The sequence below is a fragment of the Haliotis rufescens genome, unplaced genomic scaffold, assembly GCF_023055435.1.
Source record: "Haliotis rufescens isolate VD_foot unplaced genomic scaffold, xgHalRufe1.0.p SCAF_3, whole genome shotgun sequence".
In the NCBI taxonomy this organism is placed as follows: domain Eukaryota; kingdom Metazoa; phylum Mollusca; class Gastropoda; order Lepetellida; family Haliotidae; genus Haliotis; species Haliotis rufescens.
Window position 1 is genome coordinate 2,210,551 of NW_025964001.1, and position 27,819 is coordinate 2,238,369.

At 39.7% G+C, this 27,819-nt stretch overlaps 1 long non-coding RNA gene across 1 annotated transcript; it reads left to right on the forward strand.

Moving 5' to 3' along the window:
• Nucleotides 1–14,165: 14,165 nt before the first annotated feature.
• Nucleotides 14,166–27,550, forward strand: LOC124148492. Its single transcript, XR_006862971.2, has 2 exons — nt 14,166–14,307; nt 27,272–27,550. It is a non-coding gene; the product is annotated as an uncharacterized LOC124148492 (long non-coding RNA).
• Nucleotides 27,551–27,819: the final 269 nt, after the last annotated feature.

A 27,819-nucleotide genomic window follows, 5' to 3' on the forward strand; every position in this document is an offset into this window, starting at 1 on the left:
GTGTGAGTGTGTGTGTGAGTGTGTGTGTGTGTGTGTGTGTGTGTGTGTGTGTGTGCCATATATATCACATCCATCATCATAGTTATAATACGCTATATTCAATAATCATGGAAACACCCTGTTCGTAGCTTTGATAGTTATCCACGTGTTGCCACTGAGGAATAATGTGCCATCTCACGAACAATGAAGTGTATGGTCTGCTGGTATGGTCGTTATTTAGTGTGCGTATTGCGTTGTGGTTATTCATGTATTATCCCCACCGAGCGGTTGTAATTTAGTGTGCGTATTGCGTTGTGGTTATTCATGTATTATCCCCACCGAGCGGTTGTAATTTAGTGTGCGTATTGCGTTGTGGTTATTCATGTATTATCCCCACCGAGCAGTCGTTATTTAGTGTGCGTATTGCGTTGTGGTTATACTTTTTAAATGAACAGTTCAAAGATTAATAATATCAGTACATGTGGTCAGTGTGACCTTGACATACGTCAGATACGATGTGGTTGCTGAAGTGTTTTGTCACGGACGTCACTGTTGCTGCAGATAGCCGAGGTTGACGCTGTGCACATTATACCGCCAAATGACACATTCTCCAAGTCATCTACGCCTTTCCGGCAGATTTGACTTGTATTTAGGCCGTGTTCCGCCAACGCAGGGGGTCGTGGAATGTGACCGCCTCCTCCATGCACTTGCTGATGCTGGGATGCAGAAACTGCTGCCACAGGCAATTATGCAAAATGCAACATTTGTATTCTAAAAGCAAACCCCTCGTACACACGCACATGCTTTTATAAATGATTGTAGGATTTTGCGGTCACGTGTTTATTCAAACTGACCTAAACAGAACTAGTTAATAACGCAATTACCGTAAATATGTATATTAGTGCCACATTTAGACTACTTGTTCCTATTTGTAGGGGTAATTAACGTTGTTCGCCGTGGCCAGTATGGCATGAGTGTGTCACGCCATGTCAGGCCACTGACTCCGTACTGATGAGAAGTATTTTCCAACAAAACATAACAAGGATTTGTCAATCGATTTTCCCAAACCATCTGGTATCAGAGACCCCTTCCTACGGGGGTATTATAATCTCAATTTCACATCTCTCGGCTGTGTTGGGATCAAATGCTGCATGTTACACATTCGCGATTACACATGCGTCTTTTCCTTCGAGCAAACAGCGCTAGAGAAAAGGTTACTTTCAAAGTAACGCCATGGTACACCCACACTAGGATATATCGCTGAGAATAGCCTCCCGACCTTGACAAGACCATATATCATCTCAGCATGGTTGTTTTGTCTTTCAGGATGTTAGGTAATGTTCTGAAAATGTGATTATATATATTTATATGTTTATATGTTTATATAACATCCTGAACGCAAGTCAATAGCCGATCCTGTGTCCGCGCTAATTCTTGGCGTTCCAATCTTGTCAGCTTTTGCATAATATGATACATGTGGACAGGATATATATATATATATATATATATTTTGTGTGTGGGTATCTAGATGTTTGACTATTTTGACTATATGAAAGCTGGTGTTTCTATGTCCACATGTATCATATTATGCAAAAAGCTGACAAAATTGGAACACCAAGAAATAGCGCCGACACAGGATCGGCTGTTGACATGCGTTCAGGATGTTATATAAACCTCATAAATAGATACGAAGGTTTTTAGCCTTGATCCTATGTATCCGTTACCGTGTACAATAAAATTATTCTTCAAGGATTAAATCATATCATTTATATGTACACCACAACAATTTTATTAAATCTCGTAACTCTTCAAGATGTTAATTTTGGGAACTGTAGATCAAGAAGACACAAGGCAATTTCAGTGGGTCAACTTGCAAATCAAACTATTGTCACATGTGAAATAGAAGTCTGTACATGTCTTTACCCTTGCATAAGATACTTGTTACGAAATCCAACTTCCGGTGTTGAGGTCATGAATATTACAGTCTCATTAGACCTTAGTTCTCGCTAGCGCTAAACAATGACCTGAGGACCTTCATACGGGTCACATCAGAACGACGTTTGAGTACTTTGACAGACGTTAGCCAGTCAGAAAGCAGCTTTCTCGAGCTTTACGGCACTAGTTTCAAACTGGCCATTTTCATTTCAGACAACTCTTTGAAACAATATTGCTTCAAAATTTGAAAAATGACCTAAAGAAAATTATGGAATGTCTAACAGATGGCCAGTATTATATTGAAATACTTCCATCGGGCTGTGGAAAAGTATCTTAATTTTAACCGTTTCAACTGTTTATCCCCATTGTAGCGAGAGACTGTTTCAGAATACCCCGTGTCAACCTTTTCGAGGTTGCATGATTGAGGCTCGAAGCGACGCTCTGATTGGTCAGAAGAAAGGTCGTTCTGACGCGACACGTTATGTCCTAAGATCTTAATTTTGCGGTAGCGAGAACTAAGATCTGATTTTAATGAAGTTGTGAATACAAATGTGTTGCCCTTCTGACAAAACAACATTTTAATACACAATAGCATTAATAAGATTCTCTTCGTGTTTATGTGTTTGTTTGTTGTTTAACGCCGCACTCAGAAATATTCCAGCTATATGACGGCGGTCTGTAATTAATCGAGTCTGGACCACAGTGATTTCTATTATGAGCATCCACCTACGCAATGGGGATGACATGCATCAACCAAGTCAGAGAGCCTGACCTACCAATCCCGTTAGTCGCCTTTGACGACAAGCATAGGTTGCTGAAGACCCTCACGGGTCTTCGTGTTTATGGCGTGAGTATGGTTTTACGCCGATTTTATCAATATTCTTTATGGAACCAGATGACAGTTAATACCTGTCAGATAATATAAGATTTGAAAATGACAACTTGCTGGACTTAGAAACTGGCTAAACAGTAAATGATGTTTTGGCAAGCCATGCAGAATGAAGTTCGTGAATTTGTAACATGACATTGTTTATTTTTAGAAACATGTCATCACAGATTAAATGTTTATATACTACTATATGTATTTTTATAACATACTATATGATAATCATTCTGTCAATGAAACATACCGTTCATACTATATATCTTTTCCAAATATAGTGCTAAAGTTGTTATCTAAATGATAATATAATCTCATCCACCGACTTGTAGCAATGTCAGCGTCATGAATGAACGGGTGGCCACACACCCATTCAACTAAGAGGCTTATCACGTGACACGAGGTTGCGCTTGACGTCAGCGGAACGTGTGTATTGACGTCAATACAGGATTTCATTCAATTTGCATTCACCGCAGTTTGTATAAAGTTTATTTCTGTCGGTAGTGACGCTTATGGACTTTGAGCTGTCTCTACCATGGCGGCGTGTAGCCCTTGAAGACATGCTAGTCTCTGCTCAACCGCTTCAGTAGTTGTACTGCAGCACACAAGCATGACATAAACAAACATATTTGTACACACTTTCACCGTAGCTATTAAGGCTGTTTGAGAATTAGCATATCATCAAGGCAATAGGGGGAGTACGGAAATGGACATATCCTGGATTTTGTTTGTATTTACTTAGCGTTAGCATTAGGAAGGACTGAGATTATTTTTTTTGGTTACAGGTGGTGGTCCTAATAGGAGTGTTGTACGTTACGGAAATATAAAAAAAATACATCGATTAAAACCATTGCAAAGTTGGGAGTGTGTGAATGTGTGAATTTTAAAGAACAAAATTCAAACTTAATACTTTTTTCGAAATTATACTGTTTTAATCTTGTCTTGGAAATGTTAAATCTTGGAAATATATACTAGTAGTTGATTTTTCTGACTGCAATGTGCTGACTGGTGGCCATTGTTTAAGTGATGTTTTTTGGTCTTTATTCATGGCTCTATTCTCACAACAAAAAAGGTCCTCGTTTCCGCGACAAGTGTCATGACAAAGGGCGGGAGTATGATAATACCCCTATTTGAGATCTGTTGGCACAAACGTATATGCGTTTTTCATTACTGGATTGTCTCTTCTGTTCCTCAATCCGAGAAGAGAAATATAAAAATCAAACATGTTTGATGTTGTCACAGCCTTCCACCATGACGTAATTTCCTGAACACATGCTTTTGAGCTCACGTAGTAATCAATCACAAACACCTTTCGATTATCATTGTGTGAAGAAACACATTCTGTTAAGCCTGGTAAAAACACACACACATGATTGCACATTATTCCTCAGTGGCAACACATGGACAACTATCAAAGCTACGAACAGGGTGTGATATATATGGCACACACACACACACACACACACACACACACACACACACACACACACACACACACACACACACACACACACACACACACACACACACACACACACACACACACACACACACACACACACACACACACACGCGCGAAGATTTAATGAGATACCACAGTATGGTGTCATTTGACTTGACCTACTGACCTATGTTTATAATATAAAAATAGTGAGTAACGGTATAAAAGCATGTGTCGTGAGAACAGCATTTTAAGATATATAAAACTCATCTCCTGTTGAGAATGTCGTGTACATCCTCGATACTGTATGTCCGGGCTAGGCGGGACATGGTCACGTGGTGCAGCCGTCCATCTATATATATCTCTGATGGCGACAACTATGTTGTAGGCATGACCTGTGCATCACGAGGATACGAAATGCCTTATAAGGAGAAAATATTCATTTTATAGTGCATCTTCTTAAATAGGGAACTCACATTAAAAATTATGTAATAATAATGTTCACATATATTGCACTTAATCCAGACGATAATGACTGCTAAAAGCTCTGCAAAGACGAATGACGAAACGAATATGTAAAAATATGCATTGAAGTTGTGTATGAGTTGATACAAAATGAGCAAGAAATGACGTTTTAAACTCTGTTATAGCAGTTTGCAGGTATGTTTTGGAGCTTACGTCTAAAGTTTTCAAGGACGCAGGTTTTCTTGTGCAATAATACTTTTAATACGAGTTACTTACATCAGAGCCTATCTAAGTCAAAGTGTGTCTCACCCGTGAAGGTCCGAGGTAGAATAGGCCTTCAGCAACCCATGCTTGCCGTAAAAGGCAACTATGCTTGTCGTAAGAGGCGACTAACGGGATCAGGTGGTCAGGCTCGCTGACTTGGTTGATACATGTCATCGATCCCAATTGCGTGGATCAATATTCATGATGTCAATCACTGGATTGTCGCGGTAATGTTTGTTTGTTGGTTGGTTGGTTTGTCGTTTAACACTCAGCAATATTCAAGCGTTATGACGGCGGTCTGTAAATAATCGAGTGTGGACCAGACAATCCAGTGATTGACATCGTGAGCATCGATCCACGCAATTGGGATACGATGACGGCATCAACCAAGTCAGCGGGCCTGACAACCCGATCCCGTTAGTCGCCTCTTACGACAAGCATAGTCGCCTTTTACGGCAAGCATGGGTTGCTGAAGACCTATTCTACCCGGAATCTTCACGGTTGGTACGCGGTAATAAAACAGTTGGGCAGCGTGGTTATTAACACGTTCTCTGTCTTTGCGTAAAACTCGGCTCACGTTTTTTTTGCATCAAAATCAATTTGTTGGTGCCCTTAGGTAAAATGTGTCTAAATTATTTTCTTTGTTTCGAGAACACCTGGTGTCATCACCGATTTTCATTGATCCATCCATATCATTTTCATCACTATTTTGGCTTTTATACCCAATGTAGTGTTTCGTTTTACACAGACAGACACCCGCAGACATATGTACTGGCATGGGCAAATAGATAAATTGTGTTCAAAGTGTTGGTGTGTGTATTGGGGCTTCCTTAGTTTCAATAGGGACATACGTGATTTAGGGAGCACCTTTTAAAAAAGTTGCCATGTTGAGTATTACGTATTTTTAGCGTCGATTCTTGAATTAAACTAAGATACAACTGACCCCCCCCCCCCCCCCCCCCCCCCCCGACACACTCTCCCGCCCACGCTCACACCCATTACGGCATATTGGGCACAAACACGTGCACGGGCGGAAATTCTCTCCTCCAGCATTCTCTGGGTTTCTATGTCATGTCTATTTATAGTGCACAATGGAAGGCCATATCCTTCCGAGACAGTATATGTCCGCAACAGACTTCAATTTGACCTTCTTTACTATTCGATTTGACATCCTATTTCTCCTATGCTCGCTGGCAAAAAAACACAGAATGCTTTTCATAGATGTTATGACCAGGACGTTTGGTAACACTAGCTCAAGTCGAAACCTCGTGTAGGCGGGGTTTTTCACGCGCGTGAGGGAGGGTAGCGTCATTATCCGCACCGCTGACATGGTTTCATGGGATTGAATATTTAGACTTTAATTTACAATTGAATAGTATTACCTCAAAATAGCATTGTTCTGCCGTAAAGACTAGAAATAGGAATATGAATACAAGTACCCAAGATATTAGCTTTCATCACACTCATATCGTCAAAACCTTTAAACGGTATATGGTTGGTTGGTTTGTTTGTTGTTTAACGCCGCACTCAGCAATATTCCAGCTATATGACGGCGGTTTGTAAATAATCGGACCAGACAATCCAGTGATTAATATCATGAGCATCGATCCACGCAATTGGGATCGATGACATGCATCAACCAAGTCAGCGAGCCTGACCACCCGATCCCGTTAGTCGCATTTTACGACAAGCATAGCCACCTTTTACGGCAAGCATGGGTTGCTGAAGACCTATTCTACCCCGGAATCTTCACGGGTCCAGGGCCTAGTGGTTAAAGCGTTGGCTCGTCACGCCGAAGACCCGGGTTCGATTCCCGACATGGGTACAATGTGTGAAGCCCATTTCTGGTGTCCCCCGCCGTGATATTGCTGGAATATTGCTAAAAGCGGCGTAAAACCATACTCACTCACTCACTCATTTCACGGGTCCTTAAACGTTATATGTGTGCTACAGTGGTAGGTAGGGTTGCAGAGCTCCAGATAAGCTGCGTATCTGCGTAAAATACGCATCAGAAATGCAGAAATACGCAGTAAAATAATATCCAAGCGTATCAAATACGCAACGAACATAAGAGATACGCTACAAAAATAAAACTTGTGCGTATATTCAAAATATTGTGAAGTAACCCTGCGTATTCGATTGGCAAATCAGCAACTTATTTTGAAATTATAAACGGGCATTCCGTCAACCTTGCCAAACTCCACAGTTACATCATGATCATTTGCCATCACACTTTCTTGTGGAAGTATCGTGGTATTTTTGAGTCCTATAAAGCTCTCGAACCCACACAACACTAGTTTGCAGGGACTAGATGAATAGTGTTTTTAAATATTTAATTTAAATACCCACATGTGTAAAAACTAGTGGATAAAAGAAATTTGAATACCCAGATAGAAAAGCTGATACGCAGTGATTTTAAAATGCATGGGTAAAATACCCACAACACCAAAAGCTTATCTGGAGCTCTGGGGTTGTTTTGACTTGACCTACGTCTGTACAGTTCTATTTAGACTATATGGACGATTGTGAGTGAGTGAGTGAGTATGGTTTTACGCCGCTTTTAGCAATATTCCAGCAATATCATGGCCGGGGACACCAGAAATGGGCTTCACACACTGTACCCATGTGGGGAATCGAACCCTGGTATTCGGTGCGAGAAGCGAACGCTTTAACCACTAGGCTACCTGACCGCCCCATATGCACTATAGATGATACTAACATTGCTGAATGTCGAAAAAAGCATTGGCTTACAAACATGTCTCTAAAAGCCTTGCCTTAGAACTGTGTCACCAAAAGCACATTTATGATATAGTCGTAATCGTACCACGGGCTCTGCTTTTAGCTGAGATTTCTTAGGATTGTGGAAATGGATTTGTCGCTCTTATTTTTTTTCAAACGTGACTCCAAAAGCATTGTCTTGCAGACGTGTCACCAAAAGTATTGTCTTGCAGACATGTTACCAAAAGTATTGTCTCGCAGACATGTTACCAATAGCATTGTCTTCCAAACGTGTCACCAAAAGCATTGTCTTTCAGACATATCACCAAAAGCAGTGTCTTTCAGACATGTCACCAAAAGTATTGTCTTGCAGACATGTCACCAAAAGCATTGTCTTGCAAACGTGACACCAAAAGCAGTGTCTTGCAGACATATCACCAAAAGCAGTGTCTTTCAGACATATCACCAAGAGCAGTGTCTTTCAGACATGTCACCAAAAGCAGTGTCTTTCAGACATGTCACCAAAAGCATTGTCTTGCAGACATATCACCAAAAGCAGTGTCTTGCAGACATATCACCAAAAGCAGTGTCTTTCAGACATGTCACCAAAAGCAGTGTCTTGCAGACATATCACCAAAAGCAGTGTCTTGCAGACATATCACCAAAAGCAGTGTCTTTCAGACATGTCACCAAAAGCAGCGCTTGCAGACATATCACCAAAAGCAGTGTCTTTCAGACATGTCACCAAAAGCAGTGTCTTGCAGACATATCACCAAAAGCAGTGTCTTTCAGACATGTCACCAAAAGCAGTGTCTTTCAGACATGTCACCAAAAGCATTGTCTTGCAGACATATCACCAAAAGCAGTGTCTTGCAGACATGTCACCAAAAGCAGTGTCTTTCAGACATGTCACCAAAAGCATTGTCTTGCAGACATGTCACCAAAAGCAGTGTCTTGCAGACATATCACCAAAAGCAGTGTCTTTCAGACATGTCACCAAAAGCAGTGTCTTTCAGACATGTCACCAAAAGCATTGTCTTGCAGAGATGTCACCAAAAGCATTGTCTTGCAGACATGTCACCAAAAGCATTGTTTTTCAGACATGTCACCAAAAGCATTGTCTTGCAGAGATGTCACCAAAAGCATTGTCTTGCAGACATGTCACCAAAAGCATTGTCTTTCAGACATGTCACAAAAAGTATTGTCTTGCAGACATGTCACCAAAAGCATTGTCTTGCAGAGATGTCACCAAAAGCATTGTCTTGCAGACATGTCACCAAAAGCATTGTCTTGCAAACGTGACACCGAAAGCATTATCATACAAATGTGACACCAAAATATTGTCTTACAAACGTGACACCAAAAGCTATATCTCACAAACGTGACGGGGACACGTGTGGCCCAGTCGTCCAAGGCGCCGCGATTCGTTGTGCAGAGTTGCGTCCATTGGGCACGCCAGAAACCTATGATTGTGGGTTCGAATCCCGGTTCGCCCCGATTATGTTTCTAGGTTTGTCAGCACATACCCGTGCTCATACCCGAAGTGGTAAACGTCTGAGACCTGCATGACATCGGGCTTTCCTCCCACATTAAGCTGACACTCCGTGATATAACTCGAATACGGTTAAAAGCGGCGTTAAACCCAACTCACTCACTCACAAACGTGACGTCAAAAACATTGTCATACAAATGTGACACCAAAAGCATTGTCTTACAAACGTGTCACCAAAATCATTGTCTTACAAACGTGACACTAAAAGCATTATCTTACAAACATGTCACCAATAGTAAAACATTTACTTTCAAACATTCCACCAAAATATTCTCTCACAAACATGTCAACAAGAGTAACATATTCTCGATTTTCATCAGGATTAGTTTTGGCTACAAACCAACTGTTAACATGCACAGCAATTAACGGTAAACTAAACACATGGACCACACCTCCATGCACAAACATAACTCACAAAATGCTACATCAGCTTATTTCTTGTAAACAGAACAGCTGTGTTACCTTGGCGATCGATATCTATCTTATCCAATCACCTGATTGGCTGTCGGAGTCAGGAGATTTCTGAACAGCTGATGTTAGAAATATATATTACATATGCACTGCATGTACACACATACGACAATTACGTCGAAGAATTTATGTAAGGCACCTAAAATTGTAAAGGAACGAAAACCTAGAATATAATGAAAGCAACTTTTCACTCTTTATCGACTATGCTTTAAGCAATATTTTCTTATGAATATGAAAAAGGTTTTGTCGCTTTTATTTGTACAATATTATTGGTACTATGATAATGAGTGAGTGAGTGTGGTTTTAGGCCGCTTGTAGCAATATTCCAGCAATATCACTGCGGGGGACACCAGAAATGGGCTTCACACACTGTACCCATGTGGGAATCGAACCCAGCCCTCGACGTCACGAGCGACCGTTTGAACCACTAGGCTACCCACAGCCCCTGTTACTGTAAGAGGTTCTCAACAGTGATTCACAGGTTTCCCCAGAAATCAACACAGCAACGACAGTCACCACAAGGACGTCATCGTTAATTTTATTATTATACATACATATAAAGAATACGTGAAAATAAGTGCAAATAGGGTAACTTTATATTCATTCCTAAGCTAGTCCTGCACCATGACTGTGGAACATAAAAGCAATCTCGGAAGCTCTAGCTAGCTCTAAAATTATATGTTTAAGGGTATTGTGTAGTATAAGATTTCGTAGACTAAATGTCATTCTAATTACTAAGACTACGTTCAGAGTTAAAAGACTCAAACCTCTCTATGATCTATAGTGTATACGTATGTTGAATCGTCATATACTCGTGGTGAAGACATAATTTAATTAATTTCGAATATGTTAGATGTTAAATCACTTATGTCAGTAATGGCTTTGTCGTCGGTAACTGGGAACAATTTTACAACACGCAATTTACAGGTAGACACAAGTATGATCGTGACCACTTTCAGTATATATCACGGAACATTGAAACGAGACCATTATTGCAGTAATGTACAACAGGCATGTGATGGCGAGCAAACTCACGATTCTAGGTAAAATTAGAACCTGACCTGGTGGATATTGAAATAAACGTCAGTCGCGTGGTACATTGCAACAGCTGGCTCAGGGTCGGGGAGACACACAATGGAGTCCAACTATGTCGCTATTCGGAATATAAGGCGGAGAAGGATATGCGGTATATTCGTGTTTCATACTAAAGTATGTGCATTTTAAGATAAAAAATCATTGATTTATAGAATGATATGAAGACTGAAACTAGACTTCCTTACTGTATACGTCGGTTGGCTGGTTTGTTGTTTTACGCCGCACTTAGCATTATTCCAGCTACATGACGGCGGTCTGTAAATAATCGAGTCTGGAAAAGACAATCCAGTGATTGATATCATGAGCATTTGGTATGCATCAACCAAGTCAGCGACCCTGACCACCTAATCCCGTTAGTCGACTTTTACGACAAGCATAGACGTGTAATCTCGACAGAGGGAAGTGCCCCGCAAGCTTAACGCCTTAAAGAAACATATACAGGAAACTACGTTTATAACGAACACACTTACAATGAACTGTCGGATATTACGAACTGTTCTTTTTGTTCTAGGCCATATGCTGTACATACATGTATGCTGCACATATGTGTATAATAAATTCCGGTTATAACGAACTAAAATTAGTGGTCCCTTTGAGTTCGTTATAACCGTAGTTTACTGTAGCAATGCTCTCGGTGTACATGTATCAGATATATCATCGGCTTTACACCGTATGCCAACGTTAGGTGTTGGTGTATAGGGTTCCTTTTTGTACTGTAGCTCGGTAGTCTATAAGGGCACTGTTTCTCAGAGAACAGTGAGTGCGTTGTGTTTAACGCCGCTTTTAACAGTATTCCAGTTATATAACGGCGTGTCAGCTTAATGTGGGAGGAAAGCCCGATGTGATGAAGGTCTCAGACGTTTACCACTTGGTGAAACCCACGAGCACGGGTATGTGCTGACAAACCTAGAAACATAATCGGGGTTAACCAGGATTCGAACCCACAATCATAGGTTTCTGGCGTGCCCAAGGGACGCAACCTTAGACGACTGGGCCTCCCGTGCCCCTCTTAGAAAACAGGTTCCAAGGTGTGGTTCCATGATGAAGGCAGTTGGAAGACCATTTGAGCCGAATTGAAGGTACTTCGTGGGTGTGACAAACAATGTCGACAATACGCTGGACTGTACATGTATTCTGAGTTTTGGTGAATACAACACTCACTCACACAATCAATCGCGACATGATGGCGGTTAGGTAGCCTTGTGGTTAAAGCGTTCGACCTAGTTACATCTCATCACGTCACGATCCTGTCGTCGTGTCAACTGTTAAATATTTCCGCTTTTTCGATCCGAACTATTGTACGTCCTTATTGACCACCTTAAATGTGGTACGCGGCTGCTATGAGCTCACCCGCCCACCGATCCCTTTCTTAAAACACGAACACTCGTCTTTATACAGACAACAGTTGTCACACTACCGTCTCACGTCATTTTGTCTGATGTAATACTCTATTTACGTCTTCGCGCATGTAAACGTGTTTTACGAGTGACAAGTCAAACAAGTGTATGTACTCATAGGTATCTCATTCTATGGTTCCCCGTGTAGGAAACCTATAACGCCTACCAAGAGAGAGTGAGTGAGTCATTCTGGATTAACGCCGCTTTAAACATTTCAGTCATATCACGACGTGTCAGCTTAACGTACTAGGGTAAACGTTGCAAGTTGTTGACATTTACCATTTTGGTGAAACCAATGGTGCTGATACGCCAAGGATTATAATCAGTTCGAATGTAGTATGCGAACCACAATCATCCGATCCTGACACAACAAGGGGAGGAAACTATACAGCGAGTAGAGAAGCTTTTAGATTAACAGCCAACCCTACCCTTCGCTCCCTGTCTAGCCTCGTTGTACAGACTGATTTCAGATAACGACAATTATTCTACATTATATTTTCTTCATTGTAAAACAGTTTTGCCACTGGAAAAACAAAAATGTTCGTCAATGGTTTGATAAAATACCTGTTTATTCGTAATCCAATTTCAATGGAATGTATTCACATATATGTAACGAACAACGTTTCCTGTCTGTTCAATATTGATTTTTAAAATACATATTAAATATTGAATTATTTGTCAGTTATTCATAAACACATGCTCATGATAAAGTAGGAATCGTGGAATCGACTCTGCTTATGGCAGATATTTATTATGAATATTTAAGGGTTTTGTCGCATTTATATCACATAATAATACGAATAAAATTGGAAAGAGACCTTAATACTCAGACGAAGATTAAACATTTGAAATCGTTGATAACACAATTCATTTCTCTGTTTAAATAAAATGTATCGTGTTCTTATTTAAAAACAAATAAATACAGCTAGCTAGGCGTGCCTGTAGACGTCTCTGTGTCGAGTGTAATGCACCGGTCAGGTCCGTTATTAAGTTATTAATGGAGATCAGTTTGTTATGATGCTGGTTTATTAGAAACTAATTCTTTTATTTACCTACAGTTCAAGATAACATTAAATTAACGCCGATATTCAACAAACATGGAATATGATTATGAACAATGTGAACATCAACTATTTATCAAGTGTATTTTCATGTAAAAGGTATATTTAACATTTGCCGGCTAAAGTAAGCATGCACTTTCTATATATATTCATATATGTATATATGTTTGATTATTGTGTTATTTAATTATTTAATTACATAATCTTGATGTTTTGAGAATCTTCGGATTTATCTGGAGGAAATAAAAACATTCATTTATTCATTCATGGTTCACACATGCACATGTAGTTTACACCTCAAAATTAGGATATTTTCAAAGTTCATAAATAAACAGTTGATAAGAAAATAGTATATATTTATATTGGAACTCGTTCTAATGTGTGATACTGATATCAATATTACAAATGAGGACAGTTACAGTGTATTAACGATTTGTATAACCCGAGAGACTATGATACACAGAGATGTTTTTTTCCACATGGATTAAAACAGGAATAGTTTGTTTGCCGAGAAGTAATGTTTGTATTGAGTAAGAGAACAAAAATACAATGGTCGCGTGAAGTAATGAAAACATGATTAAGTTTAATAATTGACTGCAAAATATGATACAGTGTCACAATTTCATGTAGATTACACTACGACATAATAATGCAATATCCAGTTTACTACAGTTGCTATCTGAGTTTGTATAATATTAAGTAATGAGGGCGCACCTGCATACACCGACAGACTTGCTATGTCCTTGTGTTGAGCAGGCGGTTGGCGGCATTGTGATCGATACACCAGGATTTAGACTATTTCCAGCTGGATGTTTGTTATTGTGTTGTCTGAATGTGAACTTGACCTGCTTCAGGTCAAGTAAACAATACAACAACAGTGGAGTGATGGTGACCCCCTGGGCTGCTCCGAGAGTGCAGTGACCGACTCTGTGGGTGCACTCCCGCATCAGGTGCCAACTGGGGAATTCAAGAACTGCCTGGAATTTGGAGCAGGATAAAATTACAATAGAAAAAGTTCGAAGTTGTCGATGTCAACAAGACAAATACCAGTAAAGCCCAAAATCAGATTTGTTCTTGATCTTGCAGTTGTGATGTAATGGTATTGGAACTTAGAGAACAATTGAATGATAGCCACTTAGTAGATCCTCCGAATTAATAGTAGAGGCTGTGTCGATGAGTGTACTATTGGACTGTGTGGGAAGTTTGTACTATTAGGCTTCGTGGAAGAGTCTTCTATTAGGTTGTGTTGAAGTGTGCAATATTTGGCTGTGTGGAAAAATGCAATAGGCTATGTGGAAGTGTGTAATATTAGGATGTGTGGAAGTGTGCAATATGAGGATGTGTGGAAGAATGTTATAGGCTATGTGGAAGTGTGTAATATTAGGGTATGTGGAAGTGTGTAATAATAGGCTGTGTTGAAGTGTGTAATATTAGGCTGTGTGGAAGAGTGTAATATCAGGCTGTGTGGAAGTGTGTAATATTTAGCTGTGTGGAAGTGTGTAATATTAGCTAAGTTGTGTGGAAGTGTGTAATATTTCGTTTCGGAAGTGTGTAATATTTAGCCAGTTTGAAATGTGTAATGTTAGGTTGTGTGGAAGTGTGTTATATTATGCTGTTTGGAAGTGTGTAATATCAGGCTGTGTGGAAGAGTGTAATATTTGGCTGTGTGGAAGTGTGTAATGTAAGGCTGCGTGGAAGTATGTAATATTAGGTTGTATGGAAGTGTGTAATATTAGGCTATGTGGAAGTGTGTAATATGAGGGGAAGTGGAAGTGTGTTATATTTAGCTGGGTGGAAATGTATAATATAAGGCTGTTTGGAAGTGTGTAATATTAGGTTGTGACGAAGGTTGTAATAATAGGGTATGTGGAAGTGTGTAATATTTAGCTGTGTGGAAGTGTGTAATATTTAGCTGTGTGGAAGTGTGTTATATTAGGTTGTATGGAAGTGTGTAATATTAGGGGATGTGGAAGTGTGTAATATTTAGCTGGGTGGAAATGTATAATATTAGGCTGTTTGGAAGTGTGTAATATTAGGTTGTGTCGAAGGTTGTAATAATAGGGTATGTGGAAGAGTGCTATATTTAGCTGTGTGGAAGTGTGTAATATTTAGCTGTGTGGAAGTGTGTTATATTAGGTTGTATGGAAGTGTGTAATATTAGGGTATGTGGAAGTGTGTAATATTTAGCTGTGTGGAAGTGGGTTATATTAGGTTGTATGGAAGTGTGTAATATTTAGCTGGGTGGAAGTGTGTAATATTTAGCCAGTTTGAAGTGTGTAATATTAGGGTGTGTGGAAGAGTGTAATATATGGCTGTGTGGAAGGGTGTAATATTTGGCTGTGTGGAAGTGTGTAATATAAGGCTGTGTGGAAGTTTGTAATATTAGGTTGTGTGGAAGAGTATAATATTAGGTTGTGTGGAAGTGTGTAATATTAGGCTGTGTGGAAGTTTGTAATATTTAGCTGTGTGGAAGAGTTTGATATCAGGCTGTGTTGAAGTGTGTAATATTAGGCTGTGTGGAAGTGTGTAATATAAGGCTGTGTGGAAGTGTGTAATATTAGGCTGTGTGGAAGGGTGTAATATTAGGCTGTGTGGAAGTTTGTAATATTAGGCTGTGTGGAAGAGTGTGATATCAGGCTGTGTGGAAGTGTGTAATATTAGGCTGTGTGGAAGTGTGTAATATAAGGTTGTGTGGAAGAGTGTGATATCAGGCTGTGTGGAAGGGTGTAATATTAGGCTGTGTGGAAGTGTGTAACATTTGGCTGTGTGGAAGAGTGAATCTGAATCTGATCATGTAAAATTTCTCTTTATGTTTTAAGGCCAAATGAAATATGTCTCGACGGGCAATCTAATCTCTTGCACTGACAATTTATATTTACAAGTCTAATTATTTGTGCAGAATATGCTGTGGATATTCAGTGATCCATTTATATACCGCTATTTTACATTTACGGTCATGGGAATCTGTTTAGTCGGATAATCGAGACTGGTTATCCTCTGGCATTGACGTTTTATATTTAGAATATTATATTTGATGTACTGACAGTCAAAAGATGGGAGTCTATGTCACACAAAAACTGTTTCTGTAAAGACGTTGTATGTTGTAGTTGTCATCGATTGCTTAATACAGTTAACACAAGAAAGAATAATCACGAAGAGTCTTAAAAAGATCACTATGGTTTCAATGTACACCTGTCTTTGGTAATACCATCATTGTCGCCATAGTCTCCAGAGCAATCCCAGCATCTCCTCCACAGAATATATGTCTATTAGATACTGATTCATAACCACATGATATAGTCGGAATCGTACAATGGGCTCTTCCATTCTACACTTCTTATGATCATGGAAATGTTTTAGTTGCTTTCGTTTAAATAAGTTTTGAAAGAACATTTGTGACTGGCATTGCATTTCCCTATTGTTGAGAATATATAGTTGGGAGTGTAACACAATTGTTTGCCATGTCTCAATCTCACGGTTATCAAACATATTTAATAATGAAATAAGCAAAAATAAAATAGCTTAATATGGTCAAACATCTACCAATGTGTCATTGTGCATGAGATCAGTGTCAGGCTGTTGGGGAAGTAGTTCCTCTCATAGGAAATGACAAACACTCACCACATCAATGTCTCCTCTTCCACTGCAGAACTTAGCCACATAAAAGCAGTGGGTTAGCAGAGAGCAGTCGAATTTTAATGATGCACATAGTCTGATAAACAGTGAAATCATCGGCTTTCCTGTTACATACTTGTCACAGTATACATAGGGGTAATAATGTCATTATTGTCTTCCACTGCAGAACTTAGCCACATAAAAGCAGTGGGTTAGCAGAGAGCAGTCGAATTTCAATGATGCACATAGTCTGATAAACATTGAAATCATCGGCTTTCCTGTAACATACTTGTCATAGTATACTTAGGGGCAATATTGTCATTATGCTCATTATATTTGAATGAAACATCAACTGCGATTAAGGAAATACAAATCTCCCATCCCCCATCCACCTACACACACATACCTACATGTACACACACTGTGTTGAAAGATGAACATATTACTAAAACGTTGAATTTTTAAGCGGCAGAATCTCTTCACTTGTACCAGCAGACCAAATTCAAAATTAACATACGGTTTTTATTTTTAACAAGATCAGCTAATGCGCAATCGTGTCACTGGATTTTCTGGCCCAATACCTGATTGTCGTGTTTGTCTACATGCCGCTGTCGCGTGGCTTCAGTATCTGTGTGCGGCTGCAGGCAACAAACATACACGTACGTTTTTAAGCACATTGTGTGAGTAGCTGGTGCTAACGGTAAAACAGGACATGTTTACCCCTTTCGCGAACACCTGGTGTCAGTGATTTTCACTGATCCATTCATATAAGTTTCACCACTGTTTTGCATTTTACGCCCAGTGGAATCTGTTTCGGTGGATATTCGAGACTGATTATTCTTTGGTGTTGACGTTTATATTAAATAGAAACATGTAATTCTCATCCGGCATATAACGACATAACTTAATTCATTTGTATCCTTCAATAATATATTATTAAATGTAATATTGTGATTTTTAGAAATATATTTTATACATCTTTGCGATTTTACATTTTGGGTATAAGAGGTTTTATGTCCAAAATGTTTTCACGTTTTTTAATTTTATTTGCAAGCAGTTAATTCGTAAAACATGGCGCCGAAATATATTTTATTTCTGGTAAAAAGCAACATGCACAAAGTACATATCATCTGGTTATGTTACTTAACGATAGGGGCGGTGGGGTAGCCTAGTGGTTTAAGCGTTCGCTCAAGCCGAATACCCGGGTTCGATTCCCCATATGGGTACAATGTGTGAAGCCCATTTCTGGTGGCCGTGATATTGCTGGAATATTGCTAAAAGCGGCGTAAAACCATACTCACTCACTCACTCACTTAACGATGCGTAGCACTGCGGAGACATACGTAGTACGTAGTATTCAAAGTTCGAAGTGGCTGTACGTTATCCCGCCCAACTATGCAGCAGCGAACATCCATGTGTACAAAGGTTCAAACAGATCATATGACGTAGGTGACATATTTTGATAACGAGCCACACTGTCGCACACTGTGTAATGCAGAGGACGCATGTCAAATGACATCATTTATTGTACGTCACTCATAATTTCATTTGAAGTGAGGTGAGGTAAAAAATTGGGTTGAACGTCGCGTCCAAGATTATTGCACTTATATAGCGACGTGCATGTACGTGTGTGTGTTTGTGTGGCTGCTTGTACTAGTCCGGACTGATGCCGATATATAGTGCTAGCTCACTGAGATACCATGCCGCAGTTTAACATGAATACCCAACTCAGACACAGTATACTGACTCTGAGCAGACCAGTCCTTGCTTTAGCCCCTTAATGCCGAGCGCCAGACAGGGTAACAACAAGTGCCATCTTTTAACGTCTTTTGGTATGACGCGGCCGGGGATCGAACCCCGGACCTTCCGCTCTCCGGGCGGACGCTCTACCACTAGACCACGGAGGCGGTCGAATTTCATTTGGAAATGCACAATAAATAAATGCATGGTGCATAAACTTGTCTTGCACATAATGTATATCATTTGAACAATCATCGCTCAAATTATTTTCATCCTAAAGTCACGGTCGACAGTTCTAAAAGTCATACGAAAACGATTGTACGATTCCGAGCACATCTAAAGCACGTGTTTGTGAATTACTGTCAAATACTGATGATACCAGGTGTTAACGAAAAGGTGAGCGTATCCTGCCCCACAGGTGGCACCCGTCACAAACACATGCACAGGCAAGTCAAGTGTTCAATCCAGTATATGTTTGTCATTCTAAAGACGTCTATGTGCACATTGTTACAGTTATATAAGATGCATCTCATCCACTGACTACAAAACAAATTCAAAATGCAACATGCGTGATGAATAAATGCATACCCCCCACGTGCATGCATTACGTAAATGCATCATGCATGCAGTTGAATATTTCTTAAGACATAATCATTAATGCAATGCATACAACCTACATGACTTGATATAATATATATTCTACATCGCTCCACTAAGAATCAGAATACATGAAAATGCATGAAAATGCATGAAAATTATCCACGTGTGCTCACAACGTAAATATGATATTTCGTTTTATAATGGTTCAATATTTCACCTAGCATTAGAGCCGATAGGTCATGCCCTCAACGCTCAGGTGAATAACAATCAGTGCGCGCCAGGTGAGAGAACGCCGCAGGTAGATAGGCTGAAGTAACCCTGTACTATGAGTCATCGTTCAAGCATCTACAGGTGACCTGATATACCACCTATGTTATACAAAATGTCGGCTTTGCCTGGTGTTTATGATACGGTAACACGTGACCTGGTAATGATGCGGGTCAGAGGATGCAGATGTAAACCCGAAGTGTGGGAACTAGGTCTCCTCGGGTGGCATATACGGGTAGACTCCTGGTACAAGAATATCCCAATCATGGGATATGAATACCTAGATCGATTACATTTCTAATATATCATACCCCTGTCGTTGAGGTAGGGGCTGTATTGACACAGTTATACACTTGCATATACACTGTATAGGAAAGCTTGAATAGTAGTATCATATAACTGTATAGTATCATGTGGCAGATAATCCACTCTCACACAACAACTCTGTAGGTTATGTCATGCATGCAAAATACAAATAAGAATAGAAGGTGGTATTCTTTGGCCAGTATTTCGATGGATGGAAATAATTTAGTTTGCGAAAAGTGACAAAGAGAAATTTATGTGAAAAGTGAAATCATGGGTACCTTTTGAAAATATTTCATACAACATGTGTGGAAGATTTACTTGTTGTGTGACATGGGTGTGTATATGATGAAAACAGTCACCCCTACATTTATCTTGTCTGGTTAAAAAATGTCTTTTCTTCTTGATCCTTATATCTGATTTATCAAAAACAAGATCCATCCGCCACAGTTATATTTGTTTGATTTACCCACAGTTTACTATGGCAGTTATATTTGCATGGCCTTTCCACGGTCTAATTGTGGCAGTTATATTTGCATGGCCTTTCCACGGTCTAATTGTGGCAGTTATATTTGCATGTTCTTTCCACCGTCTAATTGTGGCAGTTATATTTGCATGTTCTTTCCACGGTCTAATTGTGGCAGTTATATTTGCATGTTCTACCCACGGTCTAATAGTGGTAGTATATATTTCATGTTCTACCCACTGTCAAACTGCGGTAGTTATATTTTTATGGTCTACCCACTGTCAAACTGTAGTAGTTATATTTTCATGTTCTACCAACTGTCAAACTGTAGTAGTTATATTTTTATGGTCTACCCACTGTCAAACTGCGGTTGTTATATTTTCATGTTCTACCCACTGTCAAACTGCGGTAGTTATATTTTCATGTTCTACCTACTGTCAAACTGTGGTAGTTATATTTTCATGTTCTACCAACTGTCAAACTGTGGTAATTATATTTTCATGTTCTACCAACGGTCTAATTGTGGTAGTTATATTTCCATGATCAACCCACAGTCTAATGTTGGAAGTTCTATTTGCATGGTCTACCCACGGTCAAACTGCGGTAGTTATATTTTCATGGTCTACCCACAGTCTAATGGTGGAAGTTATATTTTCATGTTCTACCCACGGTCTAATTGTGGTAGTTATATTTTCATGATCAACCCGCGGTCTAATTGTGGCAGTTATATTTGCATGATCTACCAACAGTCCAACTGTGACAATATATAACCTTGAATGTTGTAATTGAAACTTAGTTTGCAGGATATTCTGTACCACTTAAAATGACTAGTTGATTTATTTCAGTTTATTTATGGCTCCCTATCCTTGGTGACAATGGCAATGAAATTACACGCCACTGTATTTTAAAGGACCATAACGCAATGCAACAAAAGACCATTCCTGGTACAGACCTGTCAAAATTCAAAGAAAGATGATACTTTTTTGCGCTGACAACATTTTTTATACTCTCCTGAATCTTAAACACCAGACCGAGGAGGCCCATACAAGACTGAATTATTGTCAAGATAACCATCGCATCGATCCATATTTCAACAATCATAATGAAAGTCGTCGATGAAATATTGCTGTGGGTCTATCATAAAGGATTTGTGGGGCTTATCCTCTTGTGGCTTTGTGTTCATCGGGGATATCCTCGCTACAAACTCATACAAGCAATCCTTGACAAAAGTTTCATGCGGCTGTGTTGTAGCGAGGCTGATGATTCAATGAATCATTCAAATTATACATCATGTGTTATACAATATGCTGGAGTATCAAAGTGTCACAGTGTTGTAGCAATGTGTACTGGGAAAGCTCCTAAATGTCGACGACATCGCCCATAGTGGACACGTCAGTACGATCTCTGTATCGGTACGGAGTAGAGACACTTTGTATATTTGAGACGCTCGCAACAGTAATCGTTCATAAAAGGGGTCTTCGGACTACTTATACCGCTTTTCAATTCATTTAGTTTTGATATATTCACAGAAAAACACTATAGATTCCACTTGATTTTAAAAATACATGGTTTAACCGGCAGATAACCAGCCAAGAACAAAATTGTAGCACCCCTGTTTCAATAACCAACTTGTCATCAAATATTCACTTTCGGCCCTTGGCCTCCCATGCCTCACAATTTTATCGCTGTGATAGAAACGATTTTTGAATTTATAGCCGATATCGGCCTGAAAATTGTTTTCAACATTATAACATAAACAACGGATCATTTCTATGTGTTGTGTAACCGATATTTCATTGATCTACATGTCCACAAGGCATTTACACATTAAACAGAGGGCAGTATTCTCCATATGTTATGGCACTGGGTGTGTGGAGATCTACCTCTAATTGCAGATGGTGTATCTACCATCAAATATAAACATGTTTCATTGCATCAACAGTCTCTAAAACAGTTTTTCCGTTTGTAACGGATCTACAGAAGTAATCTTACTACGAATGCAGTTAAACCACACTCTATTAACTCAATCGATGGAAGATCCAGTGAAAACAAATAAAACATTATGAATAAAACATTTCAATCGATGTACTTTTGGGTGGAATCCAGTGAAAACAAATAAAACATCATGGATAAAACACTTCCATCGATGTACTTTTGGGTGGAATACAGTGAAAACAAATAAAACATCATGGATAAAACACTTCCATCGATGTACGTTTGGGTGGAATCCAGTGAAAACAAATAAAACATCATGGATAAAACACCTCCATCGATGTACTTTTGGGTGGAATCCAGTGAAAACAAATAAAACATCATGGATAAAACACCTCCATCGATGTACTTTTGGGTGGAATCCAGTGAAAACATATAAAACATCATGGACGTTTGGGTGGATTGACACTACTTTTGTTTCAAACTTTGGAAAACTGTGAAGGACTTTGATTTAACAAGGGTTTGCTGTTGTTAAATGTGAGTCAATCAATCAACGAATTAAACACATCAATTATATTGCGTCGCATGTGGAAAAGAGAAATGTTTTGTCCTAACCCTTTCTGTTATTCTGTTGCAAGGGTCATTCGTAAGATTAAACTGTCATCGCATCAGAATGAGCGGAATTAGTCTTATACTTTACAGCTCACTGTTCAGGAATCCAGTCAGAGCCCATTGCCTTGTTTCATGAAGTGCCGCCCTACATTATGAATGACGGATGTAAAGTAGCAGCGTTGCTGAAAAACAAACTGAAGCTGTGTACGAAATGTTTATATGCTAAAACTTGCATATGTTTCGTTTGTATCACTGGAAGTTATATTGGAGATAATATGTAAATAAAAGGGACAAAACCCTTGCCATAGCCACAAGAAATGTCTGCTTAAAGATCATTTGTAAGTCACCTGTAGTCGTATCTTGTAATGGTTCTCACCCTCTTACTAACTAGTTGTAATATCTAGTCATGGTATTGTAAGATATATTTTTTTAATTTATATTCATATATAAATTTGGAGTTAATTACTCCTTTGATACGAGCTGAGGTTCTTTGGAGCTTAAAAAGGATTAATTTAATCCAAGTTGAATGTTTTATCTGTAAACTATATAAGAGTTGAATTGTACAAACTTCGTTTATACCTATTATTAACATTTGCAAAAACTAACTGCCTTAAACCGCCTTTATTGTTGTCGTAAGTGTTGGTATGATTACTAATATTTCAAGACGTTGACATCTTTAGGGGATAGCGGGATGAGAACAAGACACTTCATTCAAGCGGTTTTATTTTTAATCATTCCACCTTCGTTTAATTCCCAACATAACTTTAGAAAAGGTAAATTTATATCATCAATATATTCAAATGATAACACTAGCCCCCATGGTTATATTTTTTTTCAATAACAAAATACAACATTTAAAATGAATTGATAATGACTGTCTCAATGATATGGAATTAATGTCTTTAATTTTAGCGCAGTCACGAATTCTGTTCGTCATGACCAAGGACAATTATTTGTTGTCATTGTATCGTGTGTTCTCATATCGCAGCTGACCTTTCATAGGTTCTCTCTTGAGCTTTATCACAGCCGATTTTAATTGCGTGGGACGATAATTTGAATAATGCGCACATGCTGGTCTGCACTTTGATATTTCAAAATGCATTAACTCTACATATGAAAAGTGCAGACGGGGGTGGGGGAAATTATTAGCATCAACTTCAGTAGGAAACGTCACTCTTCAACAAAGACTTCTGCTAGAGTTGCTGCTCGTTGTATATTTGTAGTAATTAAATAATTGCCGTTATTATACAGAGCCCAGCCTTAGTGGCATTGACGCTGGGCGGCCGACATAAGCAGCCAGACACCATTAACGAAACTGTTTGTACTGAATGTTCAGAAAAGCATTCTCACATCTTACAAGAAGCAGCTAAACGATCAGTTTGATCATGGTCATCCTGTAGTCAGCTTAACACCGTTATGAAGCAACGCGGACAACTGTCTCGCTGAGGATTATTTAAAATGTAGTCGTTTCATTAACACAAGGTCGCCCTCATGTATTGCACCCTTATATGAAGCGAACCTGTCATTTGCCCGAGCGAACACTTAAACGACTATGCTACACAATGAGTTTAAACAGCTAAAGTGTGCAATGTAAACAATGTCATTGATAATTCTGATCTTGCTGTTGATTCGTGTTACACTGTGTTTAGTGTACGTGTGTATGCTCATGAATGCACCCAGTGCAGTAGCGTTACATATAAAATGGTCTCACTCTGGTTTAACTTCACACGCAATGGGCGTTCTCTCTTCTGGGGCCTGGACCACTGTCATGTTTCCGTGTACAATGTAAGAGATATTCCAAGTGTAAAGTCCACTATATGACCGTGTGCAGTAAAAAGGGTTACACATGCCTTTGGGGTGAGTCATTAGGGTCAGACTCGGACCCCGGGGGGTCGGACCAGCCGGATAGCTACTGTGATTGCAGGGTAGAGGTAGCTGATACCATATGACTTCCAACATGCAACCTACACGCTGTCATCTGTCACCATTGTCAACACACACTAGCCTGGCATGTGACCTGTGCCATTTAGTGGAACTAATGGCGACATTTACGTTTAAATGTGTTCCTGTAATTTTCCCCACTGAGAGACTGTTTGTTGTGATTGTCTGCGTTGTGTATGCACTAACAGCACATAAACATAGACGACTGTATTGACAGGTTTGTTTGGAGTGCATTTTGTATTTAAGTGTTTTTCTGATCGGAAAATAGATATGAAGTTATGGTTTTGGAAGATGGTTATTTCTCACATACGCGAAACACTCGAGCAGATAATTCGATGGTCGGCCATAAACTGTGCATTGTGATCAGTGAAGAATAATGAATAAGAATACATAATGAAAATTCTTATTGAATTCTTATTGAGTACTTACTCTATTGGGGCATGCACTTATACAAATTGCTCTTGGGAGAATGTAACAATGGATTATCGCTAGATGTAAAAACTGTACAAAACAATACTTTAGTGATCGGTGAATCCATTTTAGACATAAAAGAGTGTCGATTATTAAAAAAACCTGGTAGAGATGTGCCTTATTAATCGACTGCATCATTTCTTTTCGCGAACACCTGGTGTCAAAACGCTTTTTCAGTGATCCATATTCATATTATTTTCAATGCTATTTTGTCTTTTACGCCCAATGGAATCTGTTTTTATATACACATTTTACAATATTAACGCCATTTGTAAAAAGTCAAAGCCGATATGAAATTCAACCAGAACCCGGGACCCGTGAGCATATCGTCAACTAAACAGATTACTGGTACACAGGAACAATTGTATGACCATGTTCTGCCTGTGAATATGTTGTTTAGTTTCAATTCAGCAGGTATACTTTCCTGTAAATGTATCGGAAATGACTGTTCGGCGCGAGACGAATGCATGTTCAATGGTAGAGTGCACGCAATGGATCTCCACGCAATCACTTTGTCAGGAAGCATTAGATCTTTAAGGCAGTTCATGTAACGGTGATAACATATATTGCCCGTTTGGCATATGAGATCTGGAAAATGGGATACCATCAATGCATTCATAGATACCTCAACCTGATGGTGGCTGCTTGATCATCATTAGATATGTCCAGATGGTGACAATCTGAAGGTGCCCGTGGCTACTTGAGTAGTCTAGATATGTCCAGATGGTGACAATCTGAAGGTGCCCGTGGCTACTGGAGTAGTCTAGATACGTCCAGATGGTGACAATCTGAAGGTGCCCGTGGCTACTGGAGTAGTCTAGATACGTCCAGATGGTGACAGTCTGAAGGTGCCCGTGGCTACTGGAGTAGTCTAGATACGTCCAGATGGTGACAATCTGAAGGTGCCCGTGGCTACTTGAGTAGTCTAGATATGTCCAGATGGTGACAGTCTGAAGGTGCCCGTGGCTACTGGAGTAGTCTAGATACGTCCAGATGGTGACAATTTGAAGGTGCCCGTGGCTACTGGAGTAGTCTAGATACGTCAAGATGGTGACAGTCTGAAGGTGCCCGTGGCTACTGGAGTAGTCTAGATACGTCAAGATGGTGACAGTCTGAAGGTGCCCGTGGCTACTGGAGTAGTCTAGATACGTCCAGATGGTGACAATCTGAAGGTGCCCGTGGCTACTTGAGTAGTCTAGATATGTCCAGATGGTGACAGTCTGAAGGTGCCCGTGGCTACTGGAGTAGTCTAGATACGTCCAGATGGTGACAATCTGAAGGTGCCCGTGGCTACTTGAGTAGTCTAGATATGTCCAGATGGTGACAGTCTGAAGGTGCCCGTGGCTACTGGAGTAGTCTAGATACGTCCAGATGGTGACAATCTGAAGGTGCCCGTGGCTACTGGAGTAGTCTAAATACGTCCAGATGGTGACAGTCTGAAGGTGCCCGTGGCTACTTGAGTAGTCTAGATACGTCCAGATGGTGACAATCTGAAGGTGCCAGTGGCTACTGGAGTAGTCTAGATACGTCCAGATGGTGACAGTCTGAAGGTGCCCGTGGCTACTGGAGTAGTCTAGATATGTCCAGATGGTGACAATCTGAAGGTGCCCGTGGCTACTTGAGTAGTCTAGATATGTCCAGATGGTGACAGTCTGAAGGTGCCCGTGGCTACTTGAGTAGTCTAGATATGTCCAGATGGTGACAGTCTGAAGGTGCCCGTGGCTACTGGAGTAGTCTAGATATGTCCAGAGTGTGACAGTCTTGAGGTACCCGTGGCTACTGGAGTGGTCTAGATATGTCCATATGGTGACAGTCTGAAGGTGTTCGTGGCTACTGAAATGTTGTATGTTTGCCATGTACGCTGATGTAGGAGGAACTCCAGATAAACACATGGAGACATTTACCCACAACAGACTTGACTGCGTTGGTCTGTGATTGTTCTGAGTGAACCTCGGATATGACTTTCTTTAGTGTATAGTGTTGTATATGTTTGTGCAAATTTCAGTTTACATATATAAATGTGACATATATGTTTCTCTATCTAAAGATCTTATTCTATCTTTCAGAGGTTTTATGCCGCTCAAGGAAGCTGGATTAATCGCCAAGAACTCCAAAGAAGTCAGTATTCTAGACCAACGTGATGAAAAGGTTCTCCACAGTTTGTGAAACTTTCCTTTTGAGTAAATGAGTTAAAGCCGCTTTGAACAATCGTGTTGTGCAGAACTGGTATTCAGTATTCACACATTATGAAACCTTTACGCTTTCGTTATTTTAATGTGGTATGTTCAGCTTTGAAGTTTTCATATAAACCATGTTTTATATTTATGACACATCCCCCCCCCCCCCCCCCCCCAGAATATTCACCCGATTGAATAAACTGTCATTTCCTTAAAATTATTATATCTGTCACATGAAATATTTATAGAAAAATCCTTTAAGGGAGGAACGCAGCCTTACCATGCGATCTGTAAATTTTTAAGACAGGCATATCAAAATATATACTTATTCACGACCTGCGCCACCTATCAAACACTTGGAGAAGCACGAGGCTTCAGTTCCATGTACGCCAAGTGACATTCTAGTTTCTGCTTTCACAATGTCAGGCCACGTACGT